At 46.2% G+C, this 7,786-nt stretch overlaps 1 protein-coding gene across 1 annotated transcript in view; it reads left to right on the top strand.

Annotated features, from left to right (window-relative positions):
• The first annotated feature begins 6,948 nt into the window (after window positions 1-6,948).
• The window catches only part of PIK3CD (phosphatidylinositol-4,5-bisphosphate 3-kinase catalytic subunit delta), a 75,308-nt gene continuing 74,470 nt past the window's right edge, over window positions 6,949-7,786 (top strand). Inside the window, exon 1 of the mRNA XM_036743086.1 lies at window positions 6,949-7,009. The gene's annotated coding sequence lies outside the window, so the exon portion shown is untranslated. The remainder of the gene's footprint in view (window positions 7,010-7,786) is intronic.

Here is a 7,786-nt window from a genome sequence, read left to right as displayed (position 1 = left end):
ACGGGAAGAAGAATCCCTGGAAGGGGTAACACTTGAGCTCAACCTTCAAGGACATGGCATCCAAAAAAAGTAATGATACCACAATAAGAGAAGCAGAGCATGCAGAATAAGGAAGGTGATAGGCCCCCTGGTCCTTTGCCCTGGTCTAATAACACCTGGAGTAGTATGTCTCCTTTTGGGTGTCACACTTGAGAAAGGAAATTGATGAGCTGAAGCACACCACAGGATCACAGACCTAAAGCTACAAGGGACCTCAAAGGCATCTAGACTGACCTCTGGTTTTACAGATGAGGAAACAAAGGCCCGGAGAAGAGAAATCACTTGCCCAAGGTGATGCAGAGAAGTAGCAGAGCTGGGGTTCCAGTCTAGGCCTTCTGCCTCCAAATCCAGCATGCTTTCCAATGTATCACACTGGCTCTTCCAGAGAAGGGGACTAGGGTAAGGGGGGAACTTGAAGTTATAATAGACATATAGTTATAGTTTGTCTTTTTATTGTTTACAAAGTACTTTACATACATTATCCCAGGAGACTGTAAGCCTCTTGCTTCTTTTTTTGTCACATATGCTTAGTGTCTGGTACATGGGATATACTTAATAAATGTCTGTTGACTAGTTAATGACATTCATCAACTCCATACAGAGTGTCCCAAAAGTTTAGCATAATTTAAAGCATTAATAACTTCAGAATCACAATGGCTAAAAAATGATGAAAGACCACATTTAAACAGTTTATTTAAATTTTAAAATATTGACAGTTTCCTTCTTAAAATTCAATATACCCACCATCGTAAGCTATATATCACTCTAGCTGATTTTTGAACTTTGTAAAAACTTTTATCAGCTTCTATTCAGTGACTGAAAGCACAGCATCCACAATCCCAGTCTTAAGAATGAAGTTTTGATGCATAAGTAACACTTATGATGTGACTGCACAAGAAAAAGTCTAAAGGGGATACATCAGGTGACCACAGTGGCTAGGCGAGAGGCCCTCCTCCACTGATCCATTGGTCTAAGAAAATGTCATTCAGAAATGTTGCACATAATGAATGGCAAGGTATCCTTTTCTTGTTAAATTAAAAATGTGCTATTCAAACTTCACAAAACTAAATAAGTATAAAATGGAAATTATTCAGCTTTCAATTAATGTTTTTATAAGTTTGTAACATTCATATTTCTGAAGTTACTAAAGTTTAAAATTGCCCTAAGACTTTTGGGACACCCTGTTTGACCTTAGATTATGAATTTTTGTATCAATTGTCTCCTTCTTTAGACACCGTAAGTATTGGGAACTCCAGGTGAGGAGGCTCTATCAAAGCAGGTCCACATATATTGTACAACTTACAGTTTTAGTCAGCCAATAAACATTTATTAAACCCCTACTATATGCCTGACACTGTGCTATGCACTAGATATACAGAAAACAGCAAAAACCTAGTCCCTGTCCTCAAGGAGCTTATATTCTAATGGAAGACATAACATGTAACTCTGTACATATAAGACGTTTTGCTGTTCATTCCCATTCGACTTTCTGTGACTCTGTTTAGGGTTTTCTCAGCAGAAATACTGGAATGCTTTTTTGCCATTTCCTTCTCAAGCTCATTTTACAGATGAAGAAACTGAGGCAAACAGGGTGAAGTGACTTGCCCAGGGTCACACAGCTAGTAAGTGTCTGAGACTAAATTTGAACTCTGGTCTTCCCGGATGCAGACCTGGTGCTCTATCTACTAATCCGCCAGCTGCCCAAGCACATATGAGAGATACAAAGAGCACATGAAAAGTAATTCAGAGGAAAGGCAGTAGGTGTGTGGGGTAGGAGGAACAGGGTTCAAGCCTCCTGGAGCGGGTGGGATTGGAGCTAAATCTTGAAGGAATTCAGGGAAGCCGAGAAGGGACAGCATCCCGGGCAGAGGTTACAGCCAGTGCAAAGACTGAGAGATCAATCATTAGAGGTGGATCTGTGGAGTGAGCGTCAAAGAGGAATAGAGGATAGCTCCCAAGCCTGGTGCCTGGGAGGACAGTGGTTTCCTCAACAATAATTGGGAAGCTAGAAAGGAGGGAAGACTTGGGGTGGGGAAGAGAATGGACCTACTGACAGCACACTGAGAAGTTAAGTGATTTTCAAGGTCACAAAGAAGAGTGTCAGAGGCAGGATTCAAACTCAGTTCCTAGAACTCTTGCATCCCCATTTTTTCCATTCTTTTCCACCTTAGAGTCTTGGACAACTAGTTGGGACATTGGTAAGTGAAATGACTTTTTCTGGGTCACTCGTCAGGATGGGCCACATTTAAACCTAGTTTTTCCCGGCTCCAGCTGGCTCTCCAGTCCCCAGTTTGGCACACAGTAAGCCTACAATAAATGTTTGTTGAATTGAATTACAGAAGGCAATGAGTCAGGTAGGCATTGACTAGCTAGTCTCCAAGGTCTCTTCCAGGTCTATGACTCAGTGGCCTTGAAAGACTTTTTTCCAGTACTAATAGTCTAAGCTCTGGGAATCTCCAGGGGCTGACTCAGGAAATGGGAGGGGAGGGTGGAGGAAGAAATGTTGGGAACAAGGGCACCTTCCTAGATTAAGATTAAGGTGGTAAAGAGGAGCTCCAAAAATTTGAGAGCCTTATTTGGAAATCATGACAAAACAGAAGAAAAATTGAATTTGATTGGCGCCTCAGGGCCTGAGTTCAAATCTCTGCCACTTACTCTCCATTTAGTCATGGGCAAATCATTTGACCTCTCTGGGCCTCAGTTTCCTCATCTGAAAAATGGGAAAGCTGGATTTCTAAGGTCCCTTACATCTCTAAGTCAAGAATCCTGTAATGGTCCTAAACGAACCCACTGAAGAGAAAAGATAGTCTTAAGAAATAGGAACCAGGAAATTTCTGCTTCTAGGGTTTGAGGGGAGACATAATAGGTTCAGTGCTAAAAGGGACCTTGTTTAGTTTTATCAAGCTCTTCATGATCCTATTTGAGGTTTTCTTGGCAGACATACTAGAGTGGTTTGCCTTTTCCTTCTCTAGCTCATTTTACAGATGGGGAAACTGAGGCAAATGGGGTTAAGTGACTTCCCCAAGATCTCAGCTAGGAAGAGTCTGGGGATGGATTTGAACTCAGGTCTTCTTGACTCCAGGCCCAATGCTCTCTCCACTAAGCCATTCAGCTGCTTCCAAAAGGGACCTTAGAGGTCATCTAGTCCAATGCCAATCTTTTTTGCAGAGAAGGAAACTGAAGCATAGGGATGTTTAGTTAGTAGGAAGGATCAGAACCGGGTTTTGAACCTGCCATCTAGCTACAAGTCTAGCGCTTTGGAGGTTGGGGGAGCATGCAAGAAAGGGCTGCCTGAAAGGCTCAGAGTTGTGAATAGGGCCTTTGTACTGGTCCTTGGGGATGGCTTAGGGGGAGGGAATAAGCCCTGCCCTTGCCAATGCTCACAGCTGAGCGCCAACCTTGGTTCCTCTTGCCGTGGGGAGGGAACCCAGGCTGTGCAGGTGAGGTCAGCTTAGGGAGAAAAAGAACCTCTTTGAGAAAGCTGGTCTTGAAGGAGGGTGGACATTAGACAAGACCAAAAGAGCTCAGGTCCAGAGACCCGTAACTGTTAGGGCCCAGAGGCTTTGCATTCATTTGAGGGGTGGAGAGGAGATGCTGATAATTCTCCCTCTACCATAGAAACATGGCTTCTGTTCTCCCTTCTCTGAAATGGGAAATTAAATACCTTTTCATGTAGCCTGCCTTCAGAGTCGTTGTCTTATAGTTTCAGAACTGAAAGGGACTTGAAAGTCATCTAGCCCAAACTCATTTTACAAATGGGTAAACTGAGGCCCAGAGAGAAGTGATTTTACCTAGGGTCACACAAGGAGTAAATGCACCTCAGGATCGTAGCTCTAGAGCCAGAAGGGACCTCAGAGACTATTTAATCCAACCCCTTCTTTTACAGATGGGGAAACTGAGGCCAGAGGTGTGAGATGGTTTGCCCAAAGTCACATAGGGCAGAGCTAAGATAAACTCAGGTCCCATCACACCCTAGTTCTTCAGAATAAAAGTTGGCTGTGTCCAAACTCTACAGTAAAGATATAACCACTCAATCATTTTTTTTAGAACACTTAAGTCTTACTCGCCCTTCTGGGCTAGAAATCTACCCACAGCCACACAGTCGGAAGCAGAATTTGAAGCAAGAGCCCTCCTGACCTCTACCTCCACCCCCTCCCCACTCTGGGGTTTGCTGGGTCTACTGGAGACAGTAAAGTCTAAATTTTGTTTCTATTGGCTCTAGCCTATGGATAAAGTGACTTCTTAATAGCATCTTCTTTCCCCTGATGCCATGGGGTGTCCATCTCTTAACAGCTACCCCCTGGATTTCACCTCTGACCTTCAATCGCTAGCCTTCACCTCTTTGTACTGGCTTTCTCCATACCTGGAATGCCCTCTATTCTCAACAATACCTCTTAGAATCTCTAGCTTCTTTCAGAGTGAAGCTCAAACCTACCTCCTGCATGAGACCTTCATCCATCCCCCAGTCATGAGTGGTCTCTCATTATGTACATCTCTTCTTATACATTGTATCTCTCAGGAGAATGTAAGCTCTTGGAGATTGTCTGTTCTCATTTTTGTCACTGTATCCTCAGCATCTCTTGTGGTAGCTCCCAGTAGGTAAGTGATTAATAAAGTTCGATCTTCAATAGGTCAGTCAACAAACCGGCTCCTACTATGTGCCGGGCATTGTATCCAGCAGTAAGGATGCAAAACTCAAAGTAAAACAAAGTAAAGAATGCTGGTCCTTGAGCCCAGATTTGAAGTTTACCTCAGACTGTGTGGCCATTGGCACAGCACTTAGCTTCGATTCAATAAACACTTGTTAAGCACCTATTACGTGCCAGGCACTGTGCTAAGCCCTGGGGATGCAAATAAGAAAACGAAAGCTGGTCCTTGTCCTCAAAGAGCTTACAATCTAATGGGGGAAGACAGCACTCAAAAGGTAACTCCATTTTTTCAGCTATAACATTGGGATCATGGACCTCACAGGGCTGGTGTGAGGGTCAAATAATAAGAAATATAATGCATTTTGTGGAATATAGGAATAGGGGCTACACCTGTAATTCATTATTCATTATAGCAACAGCCCCTGAGCAAACTCCCTCCACCAACCCAGAAGGCATCTTCTTGGCTCCCTTTAGTCTGTGGGAGCAGTGATGTCAAGTTCAATATAAAACAGGCACCATTAAACCATACATAAGATACCTGTGGACTCCATATTGACTTGGAAAACCACATGTTAATATTATCTGTGTTTTGTATCTTTATTTCGTCAAATATTTCTCAGTTTCATTTTAATCTGATTTAGGCCATCCTCAGGAGGTGCTGTGGGCCACTTGTGGCTCATGGTATGTTTTTCAACTCTGCTCTAGAACACTGAGAGGTTTTGTGATGGTTAAACCACCAGCAGTATGTGGCTGCCGTAGGATCGTAACTCAAGTTCTCTTGGTTCTGAGGTTGGCTTTCTGTGCACTGTGCCGTGTTGTAGACAATGTGCTCTATAAATCTCAATTCTTGTTATCATTTGGGTACAACACTGATCATCGCACTGGTTCAGTTAATCTGCCCAATGTTCTCTTCCTCGCTTACCATTCTATCCATGAGCATCACTCCCAAAGCTCATAGCACCACAGCTTTAGAGCTGGAAGAGACCTTAGATATCAAATCCAATCCCATCTTTATACAGATAAGGAAATGGAGGCTCAGATAAGGTAAATGATTTGTCCACTAGCCACAAAATCATAGGGGTGGGATTTGAACCCAGGTCCCCTGACTGTCAGGCAGCTAGTTCACACAGTAGATAAGAGCACAGGGCCCGGATTCAGAAAGACCTCAGCTCAAATCCAGCTTCAGACACTAAGTAGCTGTGTTACCCTGGGAAAGTCACTTAACCCTGTTTGCCTCAGTTCATCATCTGTAAATAAGCTGGAGAAGGAAATGGCAAAACACTCCAGTGTCTCTGCCAAGAAAACCCCCAAAGGGGTCATGAAGTCAGAAACGACTAAATAACAGCCTCTGACTCTAGAGCCAGTGATCTTTCCAATAATTTGCTCTGGCATCTTGAATTGAGTGAAAGTAGTGACAAGTTCCCTGGTGGCCCTCTCTAATCTCATCAGTGTTTTATCTGCCTCCAATGAGTGCCTGTGAGGCGCTTTTCAAACCTTAAAAGGCGCTATCATATCAATGTCCGTTATTACTGACGTTACTGTTTCATACTCTCTATGTTGCTCTTCTGAGTTTTTTCCTAGGCCTCCAAGTCCCTGAGTACGAAAGTGCCTAAGACATCCAAATAAAACAGCTCTTTCAAACAGAGAAGCTTTCAAACAGCAGGCCCTGAATAATCCAGTGCACTGTTTGCAGATGGAGGGATGGCCACTCTAAGCGCTACTGTGTGCTGGGGTAAGCCAGAGGCCTCATCCAGTCCTCAACTAACCCATCTTAATAGAGGAGGGGTTGGATTGTAGGGAAAACAGTGGTGCTGGAGTCAAGGACATGGGTTCAAATCCTCTCTCAGACACTTAGGAAGGACATGGTCACACCCTTCATGAGTCAATTCCTCCCGCCCAGCCTTAGTTTCCCCTCTATAAAAGGAAGGGGCCCATTCTCTAGCCTCTGATGATTCCTTCCAGCATCTATAATTTCCCCCATGGGGATGCAAAACCCTGGTAGGCTTAGGAATTTTCTGGGGTTCTTTTGCCTTCTGCTGTTGGTTAGTGAGAGCCCAACCTAGGGTAGTGCCACCTTCAGTTCCAGACGGAGGCTAGGGCTAAAGGGGGGTGGCAGGGAGAGGGGGACAGTAGAAGTTGTTTTTCCTGTTGCAAGCAGAAAGGAAACAAAATAGGAAGTTGAGGGTGCCGGGTGTGAGCAGGCCGGTTGCACACGCCTCTCACTCACACTCGACACTCTTCTTGCTGGCTGGCTGCCTCCCGCTGGGCTGTTGTCGCCTGCCTGCCGGCCTGCCTGCCTCTCTGTCTCTTTCTCCATGCCTGTAAGCTACCGCCTCTTGTTTCTCTTTGGGTGAGGGGAGGAGGAGGAAATGGAGCTGGGCTCGCGGTCTGGGATGGGGTGCTTCAAGGGCGGGGGAGGGGGCGCAGCGGGAGGTCAGGGGAGGACAGGAGGCCGGGCGGGCCCCAGGAGTGCAGCGCAGTACAGCTGCCGGGCTGCCTGCAAAGCTGGTCCCTCTCCGCCCTGGCATCTCCGCTGCGGATGGATGGAAAGGGCGACTGCAGAGCCCGTCTGGGGCCAGGGTTAATTGCGGGGAGCATACCGTGGGGGGAACGGGATTGGATAGAATTAACCCTTAGCAGAGGAACGTTTCCAGGCTGGATGGCAAATAGCCGACCCTGGGCGGGGTGCCTGGGATCACCTTAGCGGGGAGCGAGGGCTGGTCATGTTGGTCTAGGCTAGGAGCATCCTTTGGAGCGTGGGGGGCCAGTCGGGGTTCACCAAGGAGAAGGGGGCTCGCGCCTCTGGCCGCTGCCCTCTGCCCCTCCCTCCGAGTCCTTGTCCTCTGTCCCTTCGTCTTTGTCCCCTCCCCCCGAGGGCCGCCCCCGCCCCCACCCCCTAGCTAGGAATCGAGGCAGAAAAATGGAGCGGGGCCAGCGGGCCAGGCTCGGTCTCATTCATTGCATGCAGGGGGAGCTCACCACATGTTTACAGCTCTCCTGCTGAGGTTCTGGGAGCGACGAGGTTACGGCAAACCTCTGATCAGCCTCGCATTTCCTGACTCGAGGGGTTTTTTTTATACTCTTACCCGTAACTCGGG

The sequence above is a fragment of the Trichosurus vulpecula genome, chromosome 2 (genome assembly GCF_011100635.1).
Source record: "Trichosurus vulpecula isolate mTriVul1 chromosome 2, mTriVul1.pri, whole genome shotgun sequence".
Taxonomy (NCBI): Eukaryota; Metazoa; Chordata; class Mammalia; order Diprotodontia; family Phalangeridae; genus Trichosurus; species Trichosurus vulpecula.
This window is presented reverse-complemented; position numbering and strand designations above follow the sequence as displayed.